The sequence below is a fragment of the Podarcis vaucheri genome (genome assembly GCF_965113315.1).
Source record: "Podarcis vaucheri genome assembly, chromosome: 6".
In the NCBI taxonomy this organism is placed as follows: domain Eukaryota; kingdom Metazoa; phylum Chordata; class Lepidosauria; order Squamata; family Lacertidae; genus Podarcis; species Podarcis vaucheri.
The window spans coordinates 54245218-54262510 of NC_138764.1; the positions used below are offsets into that span (position 1 = coordinate 54245218).

The following is a 17293-nucleotide window of genomic DNA, read 5'->3' on the forward strand; positions in this document are numbered from 1 at the left end:
TCATTATCCCCTTCTGCCACGATTAAAGTGCCTTTTGGCCTAACACGTTTGTTGTCTAGCTGGTTTTCTTGTTTTTGTTGTTGTATTCCCCAGTGTCCAGGCTTTCTGCAGTACTCTCCCAGATTCCACTTTTTTCCTCTCTGACTCTACTGTATGTAATTATTATGAGTTCATTTTATTATACCCTCCAACCCCCAACCCAGCCACACACACAAATATATATACACATATATATCTTTTAAGGCCATCATTAACTATAATTATCAGTCTCTGTCAGTCATCTTCTGCAATTCACAATGTGCCTGAAGCCATAGGAATCACTTATCCAACCATGGGTAAAATAAGCATACTTCCAAACATTCTGGGAAGATAATAGGCCTTAATTGAAAGATTTTTCCCACTCCCTTCTCTCTCCAGCTTCAAGCACCTCACGTCTTTCGCATTTCTTTCTTGAGGGGGTAGAATGTATCTAGATGAGAGGCTTGGTAAGAATACACAGAAGATGGAGCCTTAGATAAACTTGGAAAAGCTATTTGTATTGAATAGCCTGAAGTCAGTAAGCAGAGTGACCTTACGATGATGCTGTCTGGGAACCCTTCCCCATTGAATCATTTCTGGTTGTGGAGAAGGTTTGTGGCTTTGGGCTCTGAACTAAAGTGTAGCATTTGGAAGGTTGCACATTAAAAAAAAAGTTGCTGCTCTTCATGTATGGGAATGATGTAAATGAATTAATGAGATCAAAGCAAAGCCTGTTCGCACGAAGCTTTTTGCCTTTGCAAGATTGTGCGGTCTGATGGCTAGCTTAGCAAGAATGTCTATGGATCAGGAGTTCTGAATTCACTATCTGAACTTGCTCTCACTCTTGGTCATCATGCATGGACGAGGAAGCAGTTTTGGTTTCTGTTTCTCCAAAGGGTAGGATCCAAACCAATAGGCTCAAATTATAATAAAGAAGATTCTGATTAAACTTTTTGAAGAATGTTCTGTTTAACAGTGGGACAGGCTGTTTTGGAATGTAGTGGACTTTCCTTCATTATAGCTTTTTAAGGCTGGATGGACGGCTATCAGAGATGCTGTAGCATTGGATTTCCCACATCAGCAGAGAACTGGACCTTGTCCCTGTTGCTGGCATGGCCTTGGCACCCCAGCCTGTCTCCATGCCTGGCTTGCTGGAGAACAAATGGAGAGTGGCCATAATAGGCATAAGCTCAAAGGATTGTTTTTCTTGTTGCACCAAAGTCCACATCCAGGGACTCTGATGTTGTATCTTTCATGCTAGTAAGTGAAAACCCCAACATTCCTAAGTCTGTGATAGTAGGTGTGTCTACTTGAGAGTAAGTCCCCATTGAATTCTGCAGGACTTGCTTGTGAGTACTTACACATAAGGCCTGACCATAAGGCTGCAGTTTTGCTCCTACTCGCTTGGTAGCAAGCCCCATTGAGCACAATGAATTACTTTTGCATAGATACGTATAGACTTGCACTGCTCTAATACAACCTCTAAGATTAATAGCCCTGCTGAGAGGAAAAAACAATGAAGAGTCTTGATAGTATCACCCTTTCACCAGATTTGCACGTATGGAAGCTTGCTACTCCACCATAATGAAGCCCCCTGCGAAATCTTGCCAGTATCGAAACCTGAGCATCTTTCAGACGTGCTGTAAATGCGGCCCGCTTCTAGTGACAGGGATAGGGAGTTAAGTCAGCATGGGGTACTTTTCATCTTGTATCAGATTTCGTTTTAGTGGATACTAGGATGGAGCTGGTTTTTTAAAAATCCTAAACACAATTGATCGATAAACATTATGACGGTTATTTCTAAAACACTTCTCCAAAGTACAAAGTGCTTTCCCTGCAGAGCTCAAGATGCCCCCTTTGTTGGATGTGCATATTGCTCAAGAGGCCTTGTCATTCATCTCTTACTGCTTTGAAAGTGTCTGTCTCTGGAAGGGAGGCTCTGCGTGTGCTGTTGTAAATGCCTGTCCTTAATGAGCAAGCTGTAGAGTCCTAGGTCCACTATTGTGACCTTGCCTCCCACCTCATTGCCTGCTTTTCATGCAGCCACATAATAATGAACACTCCAGAGGAGCCAGAGAGAGGGAGAGGGAGGAAACATTGTCCCGAGAACAGTCCAACTACTTAGACCACAAATTAAGCCAGATAATGGGATGTGTTTTAAAGCAGCATGCCTTACCTTTGGGGTATAGTCTGATGGCTGGCTGTGAGTAAGAAAAGAAAAACAAAGCACAGAAAACAATGCTGGAGTGGGGGTTGCACTAAAAATGGTTAGCTAAAAGAAATCCAAATGTGCTTTTGTGTCATCTCTCTCTGAGCGCAAAATTATGCTTTCCCCAAAACTCCTTACACAGAGCAATGCCCCATTGTTGCAGATCTTAACCTGTTTTTCCTGTTCTCTTTTCTCGCCCATCGTTTTGCATTTCTGCCATCCATATGTGATCCTCCTCCTCCTCCTCCTCTCATGTTTAGTGGGTTATTCTTTAGTTTTCTACAACGGGCTTAAGGCTCAGGTTGTTACTTCTTGTAGATTTGCATATCACCAGCTGTGTATCCCCCACTGACACTGCACATTTTTGTTGGGAGATGTAAATTGCACAGGGGAGTCTGCAAACTAGGTTCTGAAGTAGCCAAGAACTTTGCTGAGAATGTGGGGGGTGGGGAGTGGAAACAATGAATGGGTGCATAGGTGGAGGTGCACATGATCAGTTTTAAAAATAAAAACTTTTTAAAGGGTAAGAATCATAAAAGAATATATAGAAAAGTAGGACATTTGGCCAGAATGAAGTGTGTTGTTAGGTGGGATCCTGGAAGAATGCAGTTTATGTGAATTCTGATACAAAACTGACCTGATCTGCAGCTCCCAGAGTAATGTGCAGATTAAAACATAATTATCCTTAAGATTTCACACTTCTCTGAATTTTCTGTTGTATAGTTCATACCTGAAAAAGTATTCAAATGCATATTTTTAGAAAAAGTTCATTTAGAAATGCGTATTTTTTGAGACTACATATTCAAAAATATGTATTTAGATGTAAATTTTCATGTGGGATTTTTTAAGAGTTACAGAATAATGCGGAAATGGGAGACTAGACTAATGAATGTAGGAATGCCAAAGTGATATAGGCCACAAAGAAACTAGTCCAGTCATCCTGCTCACATTAAGATACAACTGATAGAATTTCCTTAGACAAATAGCAATGATCAGTGCTATTCTCAAATAAATAAATATATTGAGTCACTTACATGCTTATGGTTAGCAATCCTACATGCAGTTTATAGTGCAATCCTTTACATGTCTATTCAGAAGTCAGCACCACTGAGACCAATGGGATTCATTTCAGCCTTACTCCCCTGAAAGGCATCAATCCTAACCATGACTACTCAGAAGTCCCATTAAATGTACTCCCAGGTAAGTGGGGTTAGAACTGCAACCTTAAAGTGTGAAAGACCACATTCTAATAATATTCTAAAATGCAAGACTAACTAAATTCGCATGTAATACTAACTTGTATCATGTTTCTTCTTTACTCATTCATCTCCATTGACTTGTGGCCCTTGTCAACCATGGTTATCCAGAGACACATTGTGAAAATGCGAGGCTAACCAGATTCATGTGTAATACTAATCCAAACTGTGACCTTAGCACGAACATGTGAATGTGCAGGCTCCCCAGTTGTTCTGCTGCTGTGCTGCTCTGTGTTGAGCTAAGCCAGGCTTCCTCAAACTCAGCCCTCTAGATGTTTTGAGACTACAATTCCCGTCATCTCTGACCACTCATCTTGCTAGCTAGGGATCATGGGAGTTTTAGGCCAAAAACATCTAGAGGGCCAAGTTTGAGGAAGCCTGAGCTAAGCCATAGGTTGGCTTAGGGTGCCATCCAAACCCAGGCATGTGAAGTAGCTCTCCCGGATAAACCACAAGCCATAAACCATAGGACAAATCTTGGTTACAGGTTGTCATTAGTCTGGAGAGAGCAAAACCACAAACCCAGGCTCAGTTGAAGAACTAAGCCAAACCATGGCTTAGCACAGTGCGACAGCAGAATGAACAGGAAGGAGTAAAATGGCTTCAGTCTCATTTCCTGAGGCCTGCACACCACCATGGCTTGGTTTAGTGTGATGTGTGAACCAGGTCGGTGTCTTACCGCATCCCTTGCTTCAAGAGTTAGAAAGTACCCACAGTGAAACATTTCCAACATTCCTAAGGAAGAAGCTCTATCGATAATACACCCTCGCTACCCATCCAAGACAGATTAAACTTTAGCATTTGTCAACAAGAAGCAAAAGTCTTCTGATGACACATCATCCTCGCAAGAGAACTTACTGAGTCAAAATTGTATTTGATTTGGCAGAATAGGCAAATTATCAGTGGGCAAATGACATCCCCCAGTCATTTGTCTGATTAGTCAGCCTATTCCTCAGAAGCACCTCTCGGACGAACTTGCCTATAATGTGATTCAAGGCACAGGAGGTAAAAATTGGTCCTCGGCTCAGCACTGGCTAGCTGGAAAGTGGCCAGTTTAGGTCAGCATATTTTAAGAATGCAAGCAAACTGGAAAGGATTCAGTAGGGAGCAACTAAAATGATACAGAGTTTGCAATACACATACAAGGAAAGGCTGAAGCAACCGGGTATATTTAGCCATCAAGCGTGGGTTTTAAACCTTAAGACATCAGATCAAACATTTTGGGTGTGTTTGGGGTTTCTTTCCCCCCTTTCATTTTCTAGCTTGGGTTAGTGTAGGAGTGAGAAAGCCGTTTACCTTGACCAGGAAGAAAGGTTATATGAAAGTCAAAAGCTTGCATCGTTCTTCTCACCAGTCTTCTGTAGCATGAGGTCCACTTCTGATAGCAGTCAGCAGGGGTGGTGAACCCGTGGCACACATAAACCCACAGTAAGCCTCCTTTAGCAAAGGGAGAAGGACAGTTGACAAGTCAAGTAGCAGTTGCTTCCCAATAAGCAAGTAAATGCTGCATTGGCTATCAGCTGCAACAACAGAGCTTCCAAAAGGAGGGAGCCACAGGCCACACACAGCATTGGGACATACTTGGGCATGCACATTTGAGCTTTTCTTGACCGTTAAGCCACAGAAAGTCACACCTCTCCACCACATTTGTCCTGTGAGAATTTTTGTTTAATTAAAAAACCTGCAATTATATCTCCTTGTGATTTGCTAAAATGCATTCCCACAATCATTTTCCCCCACTTTGAGAGGCCTTTTTACAGTGACTACATGGGCCACATACATCCTGAAATTGTGAATACCTGGATGTGTATGTGGATTCCAGGCCAGTATGACTTGGCCAGACTTAAATTTAGCAGTGTATAGCCTAAGTGTGTGTGTGTGTGTGTGTGTGTGTGTAAGTGTAACTTAACTGGTTTCCCACCGTAAACAGAAGGAAGCCAAAAGATGTTGGCATACTTTGGGCATTGATTACCAGTCTGCTAAGAGCCTAGCATAGATAAAATGGTGGCAGACCAGTAGACATATTGTCAATTGCGTGGGGATAAGAGGTTGGTGTGAGTTTTGAATCCTCCCCTCCTGCTTCCCAGTTTCCTCTGCTGCAAAGAAAACCCTCCTCCGCAGAAAGCTTTTCTTTCAGTCAAGCTCTATGATCAAAAGTAATGAATGCCAGAAGAAAGGCAGCTTTGGGTGAGGCAGTTTTGTGGGTAGAGAGAGTGTAGGCAGGCCTAGGTCTTGGCATCCTCTTCTAGAGTGGTCACATGCATTACCAAAAGAGAGGGGGGGGGAGAAGACACTGGTTTACATTATATTTGCATATGCTGGTTTATATGTGTAGGTGCAAATTTAGAAGTAATTGCTATCTTTGAAATATAAATACAGTACATATCACTGCAGTGGAAAAGACTGTGACCAGCTGACCTGTGTGCCTGCTGAGTCTGCATTTCAAGGTCCTTCCTGCTGACCCATCTAATGGTTCATTTAAACTTGGACTAGACTGTTATGTACTGAAGTTCTCACCCTGGGCCAGCAGGGGGATACTGTAGATAGTTCAGGTCCACATATGCAAATAAGGGATCGAAAGTGACGTTCAGTGATTGGATAGTTACAGAAAATGGTTACTGTTGCGTTCTAGTGGAGCTCTATATAAGCAGGCTGACTGAACCCTTCAGTTCAGTTCAGTTCAGTTCTGTTCTGGCCTGTGAATAAACAAGAGCTGTTTGAAGAATCGCTGTGTCGTCTGATATTTTCACCCACAACTTAACATGGACAGCCTTTCAAATAGTGGGCTGCCTTCCCTAAAGTCGGCCACATGGCCACCCTACCCTCTTCCCTCCTGCTGCTTTCCCACTTTTAAATCACAGGTTCAGTTTGTGTGTTTTTTCATGGGATTTACACAAGTCCACATTTTCTAAGTGAAGTTCTGCTTCTGTAACTCATCTTTCTACCAGCGGGCAGCTTTTAAGTTGAAATGTTCTGCTGTCCCAGAGCTGTTTTCATTTCCTGACCTTCTCCAGTTGTTTCTGCTTTTTAGCAATTCCAGGAACTGGCAAAGAATTTTGGTGCAAAACCTCTTTGCCCCAAAAGGTGTTTTTCAAACAGAAATCCACTTTCCAAAACATCCAAGAGAAGGGGAATATTTCCATTTCATGTCCTTTGAAAGAGAACCATTCCTCACATTATGAACGTCAGACTCTGAAACAGAGTGAAAAACAGTCCTGCCAGCTCTCCCTTTTCATGCCTTCCCAGCTGGCGGACGATCGGACCAGCCCAGCTGTGTCCTGTTCCCACTTTGTTCCTACTGCAAGAGTTTTGGAAACATTCGACACAGCAGAGGATTGGGAATTGAGAACACGCCGCATGCCTGTAGCACAGTTGACTCTGCGGAAGAGAATTTGCTGGTTATAAAATTCCCTTAGTAGTTCCTTCTGGGGGGGGGAGCTGCAAAATGGGCCTAGTTTTGCTAAACAACATATGAAGGACAGGCAAGGCCAGCTCCAGGTTTGAGGGGGCCTTTGGACCCTCAGACTGCCATTTAAACCCAAACCCCAGCCCTGGCAGTGCTCCAGAGTACCAGATGCAGCGTCGTTCCGTGCTATAGTGAGAAAGTAAAATGGAGGCTCATAGAGCCAATTACCCTATGTGGAAAGCATGGGGAAAGTGACAGTGCTGGCGGCACAGTAGCTGCCCTAGGATGCTGACCTTGAGCCTACACTGAGAATAGGCCTGTTTCTGGGTTCTATTCCTTAAGAAGGCAGCTGACGGCTGAAACAACAGAACTCTCTTCCTTACAAATAGTAATCCATTCTCTTTATTGTGTTAGGGCTGTGGGCTGCATTGCTTGTGCGGCCAAAAGGGCACGGCCCAGGGCCTTTATTCTGCCAGAACTCACAGGAACTCAGTTCCAGCCCCTCTCTGGTGGGTGCCATTGCCATCATAAGAGAACAAGGGAGGCGTTCATGGTGAGTTCTGGCATGTCTTTTTCTAGAAAAATAGCACTGGCATTGCCCATTTACTGTTCTGGGAGTTCTCCCACCACCACCACCACCACCACCCCCTCGAGCCAGTTTTGGGGGTGTGCAAGGCCTACCACTTGTGCAATGGGCTTTCACTGACATGGCTTATTAGGTGAATCCTACCCATAAAGGCTAAGTCTCAGAGGCTCTTTGAGGCAGAATATGAACCACCACGTCACTGTGAAATTAGTATCTACACTGCCTTTTCTTAATCTGGGATGCAAGAAGAGCCCTCTGAAACATACCAATGCTCCAGGTATGCTCCAGTGAGTATAGCTTTCTTAATCTGCTCACTGTCAAATTCTCTTCTCCAAAACCCTCACCAAGCTGCAATTTTCTGGGTACAGTTCTGAACATTCCAATCAGCTGTGGAAACTGTGAGTGACGTGTGCTGTGCCAGCTGAATGCAGGGTGCCAATGTACTCATTCATGGGTTCGATCCCCTTTGGCAAAGCCCACACTAGCTTGGTCTTAAAGGGGCAGAACTAGATCAAAACGGGAAATGTTCACAAAATCTCATGTCATAATTTCTGGAAATTCAGGTGAAGTGCACTATTTCACTTTACCTGAATAAAGGAATCAGAAGAAGCAGCCTGATATAAATGATATAAACATATATTTTTTCATGTGTGTCTTAATCATAAATTTCTGTGGATTCCAAAAAAATATTCTAAGCAAGTACAGTTTCACTGTTGTGAAGATGTAAGAGGCATCAATGGCTACAAAAAGAGACTTAGTGCATGAATCACAGGCATCAAATTTCAGTTCCATTAATGCATATTTGTACTATAAAGGACCATGTTTTTTGCCATTCCTTCCTTGCAAATTCGTATAGCTTCAAGGCTTCAAGGAATATTAAATTGACGTGTTTACTGTATATTTTAAATGCATAGGTCTCACTTGTGCCCAGTTGAGCTTACTCCCAGGTTAGTACAGATGCACAAAGGATTGATTCCTAGGATTGATTAACTTAGGCCTGTAGCCACTGGGCATAGGGGACTGTGGAAAGCAGTGTGAACTGCTTTCATTTTGGTGATGATTTTACTCTTATAGGTAAAATAGTAAGAAAAAGCACAGTCAGAGTTTTCCTAACTTCTCAGTACAAAAAAAGACAAAATCTGTTTCCACTTACTAATGTTCTTTCCCAATGGCAAAATCACTGAGATAACGAAAATGGATTTTTAAATGTTATGGAATCATTTTTATTCTATTAATAATAATTCAGTTGTGTTGGAATTGGTTGATTTTGTAATCCTGTCCTTCCCTACGTCAAGCTCTACTAAAGACGTACTTGGGAGCAGTCATGTTTACCATTGCATTGTAAGTTAACTATATAGTGAATTCTTAATGATTTCCTGGAGTTCATCTCCTACACAGCAGGAGACATCTCAAAGCCTCTTTCCACATTTTCACATTTTGCATTTGCCATTTGTGGGGAAGGAGGATTATTTAACACCCATTTGCACTATTGTGCAATAGTATTTGCTGAAAATATAGGGTGTATGTGATATCAAATGAACCCACCACAAGAAATTTTAATTTGGTTGCTAGAAAGGAAGGGCAAACTACAGCAGTTTCAAGGACTGGAAAATAAGCAGGAAGAGTGCACTAAAGAGCAAGGGAAATAGCAGCTCTTTAGGATCCTGGGGATTCCTGTAGCCTGGCATTCAAACACTCATCAAACATAATTCAGACTTTACTCACTGGCTTAAAACACTGAAAAGTATGAGCAGCCAGGCTGGCTCATCTTCCAGAAATGGCTTCAAAAAGTTGGCTGCACATTTTGCTTCATAACTTTACTTCCTGGAGATCTAGAGACTTACTTTCAAAAAGCAGAAAAGATATAAAGTTCAGAGTCTGCAAGTATGGTCTCTTGTGTAATCATTCCAACTGCCCTATTATAATCTGGCCAAGTCTCCTACCCATTCTGTCATTCAGCCCCCTTCCTTGTGATCTGAGCTCACAGACACCTATTAGGTAGCTGGTAAGTGCCCTATTTTTTCCATTTATCAGCCTTACAGGAGCATGGTGCTGGTAGTGGTTAATTTACATACATTCCCTGCTAGCTGGAGGTAGAAATGCCAGCAGCTATCCTTCCTTTCGGTTTCATTGTGGAGGCAGTAGTTGTGGTTGATGCAGAAGTCAAAGTCGTGATGTTGATTCAAGCTGACATTACTAGAACTGTACATCGAAACACCCACCTGCACTGGATATTTATCATGTCCTTGTAAGTGTCACTTTACTGTTTTAGGGAATGTACAGGTTGCACAGGCACAGAAGGAATTGCATATGGGCAAATGATACTAGTCTCAGAGCAATAGTAGTTCTGACTCTCAATCCAAAACAGCTCTTTCCCAGCTAGATCCCAGTTGCTCCCACTGGTTTTGAACCCTTTGTCCTGGCAGATTAGTGTGTCTCACAAATCCAGTCATGGTTATATATCCATCCATCTATAATTAGAGAACACTGAGCATAATATAGTTTATGGACTAGTTCCTACAAATTTAGTTAAGTTGGTCCCCTGGTTTCATAGGGTTCTGGAGTGTGAGCCCACCATACTATTCAATACCTAAGCTGAGACAACTTTATTGGAAAGCTGATTGTAGGATACCTCTGAGCATGTTTGGAGTGCCTATACCTCTCCACTGAGTCACTACAACTAGCTCCCCCATATCTGGAATGAGGGTCCAGTGATTAAGCCAACAGTAGTGAGATAACTGTATGATAAACTACAGCACAAAATAATCAGTTACTGAACTGAATGATCAATTATTTCTACCTGCTCCCTAATCAGTCTCCCTGGGACTAATATGCCAGATAATTAAGCTTCCTTCAGTGATGACTTGTTTATTTGTTTTTGTTTTTTGTTTTCATGTACCATTTGTAAGAGAAATTACTCTCTCTTTTTCTTCCAAAAGTCACTGCCACCCTCAGAATCATGACCATCTGTAGCACAGAATCAACCAACAACAAATAGCATTGTACTACATCAGCCTCAGCATCCTAACCACCTGTAATGGCAAGGTCTCACTTCCATTGGTGACAGGTGCCACAACTCTCCTGACAATATTTCCCCCCCTCCCCTCCCTGGTCTCAATCCTGAATCCTTTCTACCAAATCTTGACTGAGCCACTTCTTGTCATTCCCTTTGGGTGGCTCCTGAGAAGCAGCCAAAGGCAAGATGGCAGAGGTGAAATCAAGTAATTAAAGCTCCTAGGAACACAGGAAGTTGTCTTGTACTGAGTCAAGTCCATCTAGCCCAATATCGTCTACACTGACTGGTAGTGGCTCTCCAGGGTTTTGGATAGAAGTGTCTCCCATGCCTACCTGGAGCTGTCAAAGATTTAATCTGGGACCTTCTGTACACAAGGAAAATGCCCTGCCACTGAGATACAGCTCTTCATAGCCAAGCTGTGACATGTCATAGCCAAAGTGTAAGAACACAACTTTCCTCTTCCTGCCACACCACACACCTTGCAAAGGAATTCCAGAAGGTGTTGTTTGGTAATGCCAGGCAAGTCAAATGGCTGGTTCCCACACTCAGTGACTGCATCACTCAGATGTTTGTCTGAATCCTTCTTTTACAGTCCTAGTAAAGAGCAACTATGCACACCCCCACACACTCTTTAATGCACAGAACCGGTCCAGCCTTTGGGAGAGCCACTGTGATGTAATGAGTACCCTTGTCTGAAATCACTAGTATCCACACATTTTTGTACCAAAGTGTTAACTGCACGTCCTTCAGTGTTTTCCACCGTTCCACTATCGAGGTTTTGGCTGCAGCCAGCATCCATGTTAGGAGGTCTTTTGAGCATGAATTACACACATAGCCATTGCAGAGATTTAACAATGAAAATTGGGCGGGTCATTACAATATCATTTCTACATATACTGGAGATCTCCCTCTAAACGTTAATCCAAATATATAAATCAGCAGGCAATCCCAGTACAGTGGTGCCCCGCAAGACGAATGCCTCGCAAGAGGAAAAACCCGCTAGACGAAAGGGTTTTTCATTTTTCGATGCGCTTTGCAAGACGAATTTCCCTATGGGCTTGCTTCGCAAAACGAAAAAGTCTTGCGAGTCTTGCGATTTTTTTCGCTCCCCCCCTTTTTCTAAGCCGCTAATAGCCTTTTAGCCGCTAAGCCTTTAATAGCCGCTAAACCGCTAATAGCACTAATCCGCTAAGCCGCTAATAGGGTTGCTTCGCAAGACGAAAAAACCGCTAGACAAAGAGACTCGCAGAACGGATTAATTTCGTCTTGTGAGGCACCACTGTATAAACCGGAGGAAATGTACCTCTGCCCCCACGCCAGTAATATGGCAAGTGTCCAAATGTTATTTTAGAAATCTGTATTGGTGTGATGCCATCTATGTGCTATTTTTAATTAGCATTTCCTTACATGTGTGGATACTGATTTATACTGTTATCAATGTTGAAGTAAGATTCGTCTGTGAGTTCAGTTGACTTTTGTGCATTGAACGGAAGGGAGGCACCATCTTGTTCTTCACTTCAGGCATGAAAATGCATTTGTCAAAGTTTGATGCTACTTGTATGGTAGCAAAACTGCCCCCTTGCCCCCCAATCCCTGTTGACCTCTTCTTCTCATACAGTGTGCATGTTCTGTTTGATGCTTGTTTTTCATTCATGGCTCACTGTAATAAATGTTACAATGCCATTGCTCTCTCCTCTTACATGTATGCTAATCCACGGTGCTGTGTGCTATATAGATTTTATCAACAATTCATGTTCGGGTTGACCTGCACGGCTTTCCCTTATCTTTGACTCTCAGGGGTGATGTATATGCCAAGCCAGCAATCACTTCATATTGGGGCGGGGGATGTATGCTATGCTTGGAAGAATTTGCCTAGATATGCATCTGAAACTGAGCTTCTGCTGCCATTAAATAATGATTGTCTGCTCCCTCTAATTTCCTGCTCTTGTGAAAATGTAAAAAAAGAAAAGAAAAATAATCTAAACATTGACAGTATGTCAGATTTATTTATTTCCATATATATGTGTGTGATTCTAATCGGAGCTCTAAGCATCTGCATTCTTACAGTAGAGCAAAGTTTTGTTTTCAGGGTGATCCTATGGTCCCTCTATGCTAGGGCTAATGTTGGCATAGCATAAATGTGGTCCTATGTACTCTCAGCAGCTAATTGGGAACCACTGCTCTGTGAGATTGGTTCAAGTCCTGATGCAATGTCAGTGTTCCCACAAAGGCAGTCATCAGGATATTCCTTTTGCATTAGCCCCTGTATGGGGTGAACCGTCGGCCCTGCTGCACTACCCAGGGCTAAGCCATGGTTTGGCTCAGAAACACCCCCAAGTCAATGCAGTCTGACAATCAATCAGGGGATTCAAATATGCAGTTGCTTCATTCAGATAAGAGTTGGGCCCAATTATATTCTAATATGCTTTTCATTATGTCCAGCCTTTTTCATGCCATCCAACTCAGCTTCTTACCATATTCATTGGTTTGGTGCTAGTGCCTGCTTAGTTTTTCTTTATACCAGCTTTTACTATCAATCTCCAGCCCCACCCTACACATAGCAGAAACGCTGCTTGGCTTGCTACCATACCACCAGCAACTTGGGGGTTGAGACATGAGAATTGTGAACTGCAAGGACCTCCTCTTCTCACTCGCTCATGCCCTAGTTGACAGGGCCTTGGCTAAGATGCAGACCACCTGAGCCAACCTCCATGCTCAGTTCTCCCTCCAAGCTTTTTACCACTATAGCATCTGGGAAATAAATACACACATATAAAATTTAAAACTCCATAACAGTGTACAATATTTACTGTTTTCTTTTACTTTGTATGCATGTGTGCGTAATATATATTTGGTAGAATGATATAATTTCATACAATGGTGACCCATCAGAACAGCAAATATTATTCGCTGTCAAATCTCCTAGAGTGTCCACCTCCCTCTCTCCTCTATCACTTTTCTGTTAGTTCAGTCTTCCTTATCTTACTCTTACCAGGTGATTCCCTAAATCCAATAAAATGTGATTGAGTTGCTGTCTCAATGAAGCTGACACTTGCAGCAGACCTCAAGGTTTCACAGCAGGTCCGTGAGCATCCTTCAAATGAGTCAGCTACCCACTTGTCATATCCTCTGGCTGCCATTGGCTGAATTTCTCTGATGCCATAGGGAGTCATGTGCTGTGGTGTGGTCACACGATATCTTTGATCAAAAGGCTTTCAAACAACCCTTTTCTGGTGCATTTATTGATTGAATGAACTGAGACATTTGCCAGAAATAGAGAGACTTCTCTAGCTTTTTGCAAGGGACAGTATGGCATGGTCAAAGGAAAGCAAAAGCCACAGCAGCTGTGGATATTGTATAAAGGTACTTGGGCCTCATTAGCTGACAAAGATGTAAACATGGCTAGCATACTTCCTCAAATGATAGCTGAATTTGCCACTTTTCTCGTACTCTCTGCTATAGCCAAGCAGGTTAAAAAGGGAAGGTCATGTAATGTCACAAAGCCTGTTGCCTACAAATTTCACTGGCCATCCCCTTGGTCTTTTTATGTGCTGTAAAAGTAAATATTCTTATCAGTTATTGTTTTCTTCGCTCCTTCTAACCAATCCTAGATTATTTGCCTTCTTTCTAAGATATCAAATTGACATCGCAGGTGGCAGCAAGACTAGATAAATCAGGCTGGAGTTTGCGTTCTGGTCCAGTCTTGTTTTGAAATTAAACATGCTACAGTATAAGCAAAGAGGAGGTTAAGCCGCACTTTCCTAGCTGAGTTCTCTAATGAACAAAACAACAAAGTCTTCCTTTTCTCTCTCCCCCACCCCCATGACTCTTTTCCCAGTACGTTGCATATACCCCATCAAATATTCTTTGCTAAGAACAAAACTCTTTGCTGTTAGAAGATGTTATAAATCTATTTGGCTCCATCAAAGGCAAGCCTGGTGTCCTCCAAGGCCCACCTTGACTTTATTAAGTTTGAACTGCTCCAGGGCATGTTGCTGAAACCTTTCATGTGCCCCCAGTATGAATAGCTCCTTGGTATATTTTTAATTAAAATGACGTGGCTACAGAATATACCATCTTGTTTGAAAAGGCTTGTCTTGGAGAGGCAAAACCAATACATTCATCTACTGATACAGACATTGATTTCTTCAGACGGAGAAAACGGACATCAAACGCATCAGGTATTGGAAAAGAAAAGAACTTGTGGCAATTTTGCATAGCAGCGTTGGCTAGAAACAGGGGAGTAAAAACACTCAGAAAAGCATTTGAGAAACAAACCATTTGGATTAAGTCATCAGTCACCGGCTTTAAGAGACTTGGGCTATGTACACATTAGCAGCTTAAAACACAGCGAGGTCAAACCCCACCCCACCCCGGCCGCCTTCCCAGGCTGCATTTCAGGTCACATTTGCACATTTCTGTACACCAGAGATGAGGCAGAAATGTCTTCACTTGGTGCACATTATCTCTTTGGTTTTCCCACACCTGCAGCTCCCCAACTCCTATTTATGAAGTTGTCATCTGAGAAGTGAATGTGGCTGTCTAATCAGGTGGAAGGTAATTTGAGGGGAAAACATATCAAACAGCAGTATTTCTCAAGAAGCTACAGGTTTGTTGGTAATATTGCGTATACACAGCTCCAAACACCAGCAGTGGGAGTGCACTGGGGCCAGAGTGTAAGTGGCCTTGGAACATGCCACCTTGGAAGAAGGTAGTGCCTTTGTAATCCTTTAAATGGACACTTCCTAGAATTCTTCAACTGACCATTGTTCCTACTCCTGCCCACTAACTGTCTGCTTCAAGCCCAACTTCCTGGTACGCAGAAATCCATGCTAATATGCAGCAACAAAGACTAACGCAGACCACTAAACCCAAAATCAGTGCCACCCTAATTCTGTTACCAGAATCAAAGCAGGAAGGGAAATCCAGACTCCATGCTATAGTGTAGGTGCTCAAGCTGATCTGCATTGATTAAGGGCTAAACTAGGCATGACATTAATTGCATGAATGCAATTAAAATACTTTTCTAAAAAATAAAAAAGGTATAGCAGCTGTAGGCGAGTCCTGACATCAAGAGCTCAGAGTGCAGAGTAAGAGCTTAACCCTTTCCTCCCCTGCCATAGTCTGGAAAAATTGCCACCCCTGCTGCTGTTTGCAAGTCTGAATGGGATGATCACAGTGGAGATGGACAGCTAATGTCTCCCTCTCCTTTTCCTGTAGTCCTGATGCTGCTTGAACTCGTTCTTTGCTGCTATTAGGCATTTTTAAAAGCTTTCATGTTAATTGTATTCACATTTAGTTTAGCTGGAAGTATAACACATTCCAACCATTCATACAATCAGAGAGCAGTGTATTTATCAGCCTTCTGATGCACTCTGTCAGACATATTCTGACAATCCAGCATGAGCCTGTGTTGATTCTATCAAGTTCATTATCCTGGAGTTTTGTCACAATGGCCAATGCAGATCAGAAGATTTCTAAATCTCAGTGAGGTCAAACATTTTAAATGGTCTTTCTCAAAAAAAACAGTCATGGGACTCATTAGTTTTTAAACTAAACCATGTTGCTGCCTCCAAAACTGAAGCAACTTTCAGAAACATCCTGCTATGAGGCACAAAGACCTGTTGTCAGGAAGAAGAAGAAAGTGGGAAGCGCTGCTGTGTACACACAGGCACCTTAAAAGACGCTCTTTGTAGGCACCTGAAGAAGTTTGGATCCCAGCCATTGTGTGGAATTACTTGTATCAGAGGACTAAAAGCCTGTTATCACGGAGAGACTGAAAAGCAGAGCTGAGCAAAAATGGCCCCCCAATTTTGCAATCACATTTGTAGGCAGCCTAATGGGAGAGTAAGCAATTTAGGGGGATTGAAATTGGGTGGTGGGGGACTCAGTGTTGTCCTCACAGCTCCCCTCCCTGAGCAATTCACGACAACTATCAGCTGATACCTTAATTCCTACATTACTCTGCCAGGGGATTCTTGTTGGGGAGGCAGTGGCTCAGAGCTCGAGGGGGTGGGCAGGGCAGCACGAGGGCAGGGATGAGTTTTGCCCACACCAGATTTCACCTCGACAGGGAACTTTGGACCCCGTGCTACTGAAAAGTCCATGACTGAACTCCACTCTGGGATATGGAGTGGCTGGTGGCTTGAGACAACTTCTGCTTTCTCATACTGAATATGCCAAAAATTGAGTCATTTGGATTTATGTTACTGATCACATTCCTTACTTCGGACACATCCCTGGCATGGCACACCTTAGTTGCTGTTGTCTAATGCACTTTTATTTCTTTTATGAGAGCTAGACCAGCAGCTAAAACAATGCAGAACTTACAGAGACTCCCCCTGGCAGTGGCATAGTGTGTGTGTATGTGTGTGGCCATGGCCCCAGGTGCAGAATTATGAGGGGACGCAACCCAGTGCCCCCACGACAGGATGATGATGATGATGATGATTCCTTGCTGTTCTGCACTCTGGCTGTGACAACCTGCCTCTTGCTTCGGTCCATCTTCCTTCCATTGCTGAACAGCATCCCTGCCTCTCTTGGGAGCCTGTGAACTGATCCACTCAGTTGTAATGGTGGTGCATTCCTTTTGTCTTCTATTCAGGCACTACCTAACACAGAGATGGTAGAGGGCATGCATACCTGGAAATCATCACTATCTTTACATTGCTACGTTTACTAATCTTACTGGACTTAAATATTTCTATGCCACTCATCCAGCATTCAATTCACTGTACAAGGTTTAAAAGTACCACTGAGAAATAAAACCGTAAAACAAAACAGCAACGGCTCTTCACCAACC

At 42.9% G+C, this 17293-nt stretch overlaps 1 protein-coding gene and 1 long non-coding RNA gene across 4 annotated transcripts in view; one reads left to right on the plus strand and one right to left on the minus strand.

Moving 5' to 3' along the window:
- LOC309534522 (phosphatidylinositol 3-kinase regulatory subunit gamma) overlaps nt 1-17293 on the plus strand; it is a 246006-nt gene that overhangs the window by 135132 nt on the left and 93581 nt on the right. The gene's annotated exons all lie outside the window — the stretch shown is intronic.
- Nucleotides 1-17293, minus strand: part of LOC309534571 — an 89489-nt gene that overhangs the window by 28907 nt on the left and 43289 nt on the right. The window contains exons 2-3 of the long non-coding RNA XR_014220784.1: nt 4780-4920; nt 2865-2957 (exon numbers count right to left, since the gene is read on the minus strand). This is a non-coding gene — a long non-coding RNA (uncharacterized lncRNA). The remainder of the gene's footprint in view (nt 1-2864; nt 2958-4779; nt 4921-17293) is intronic.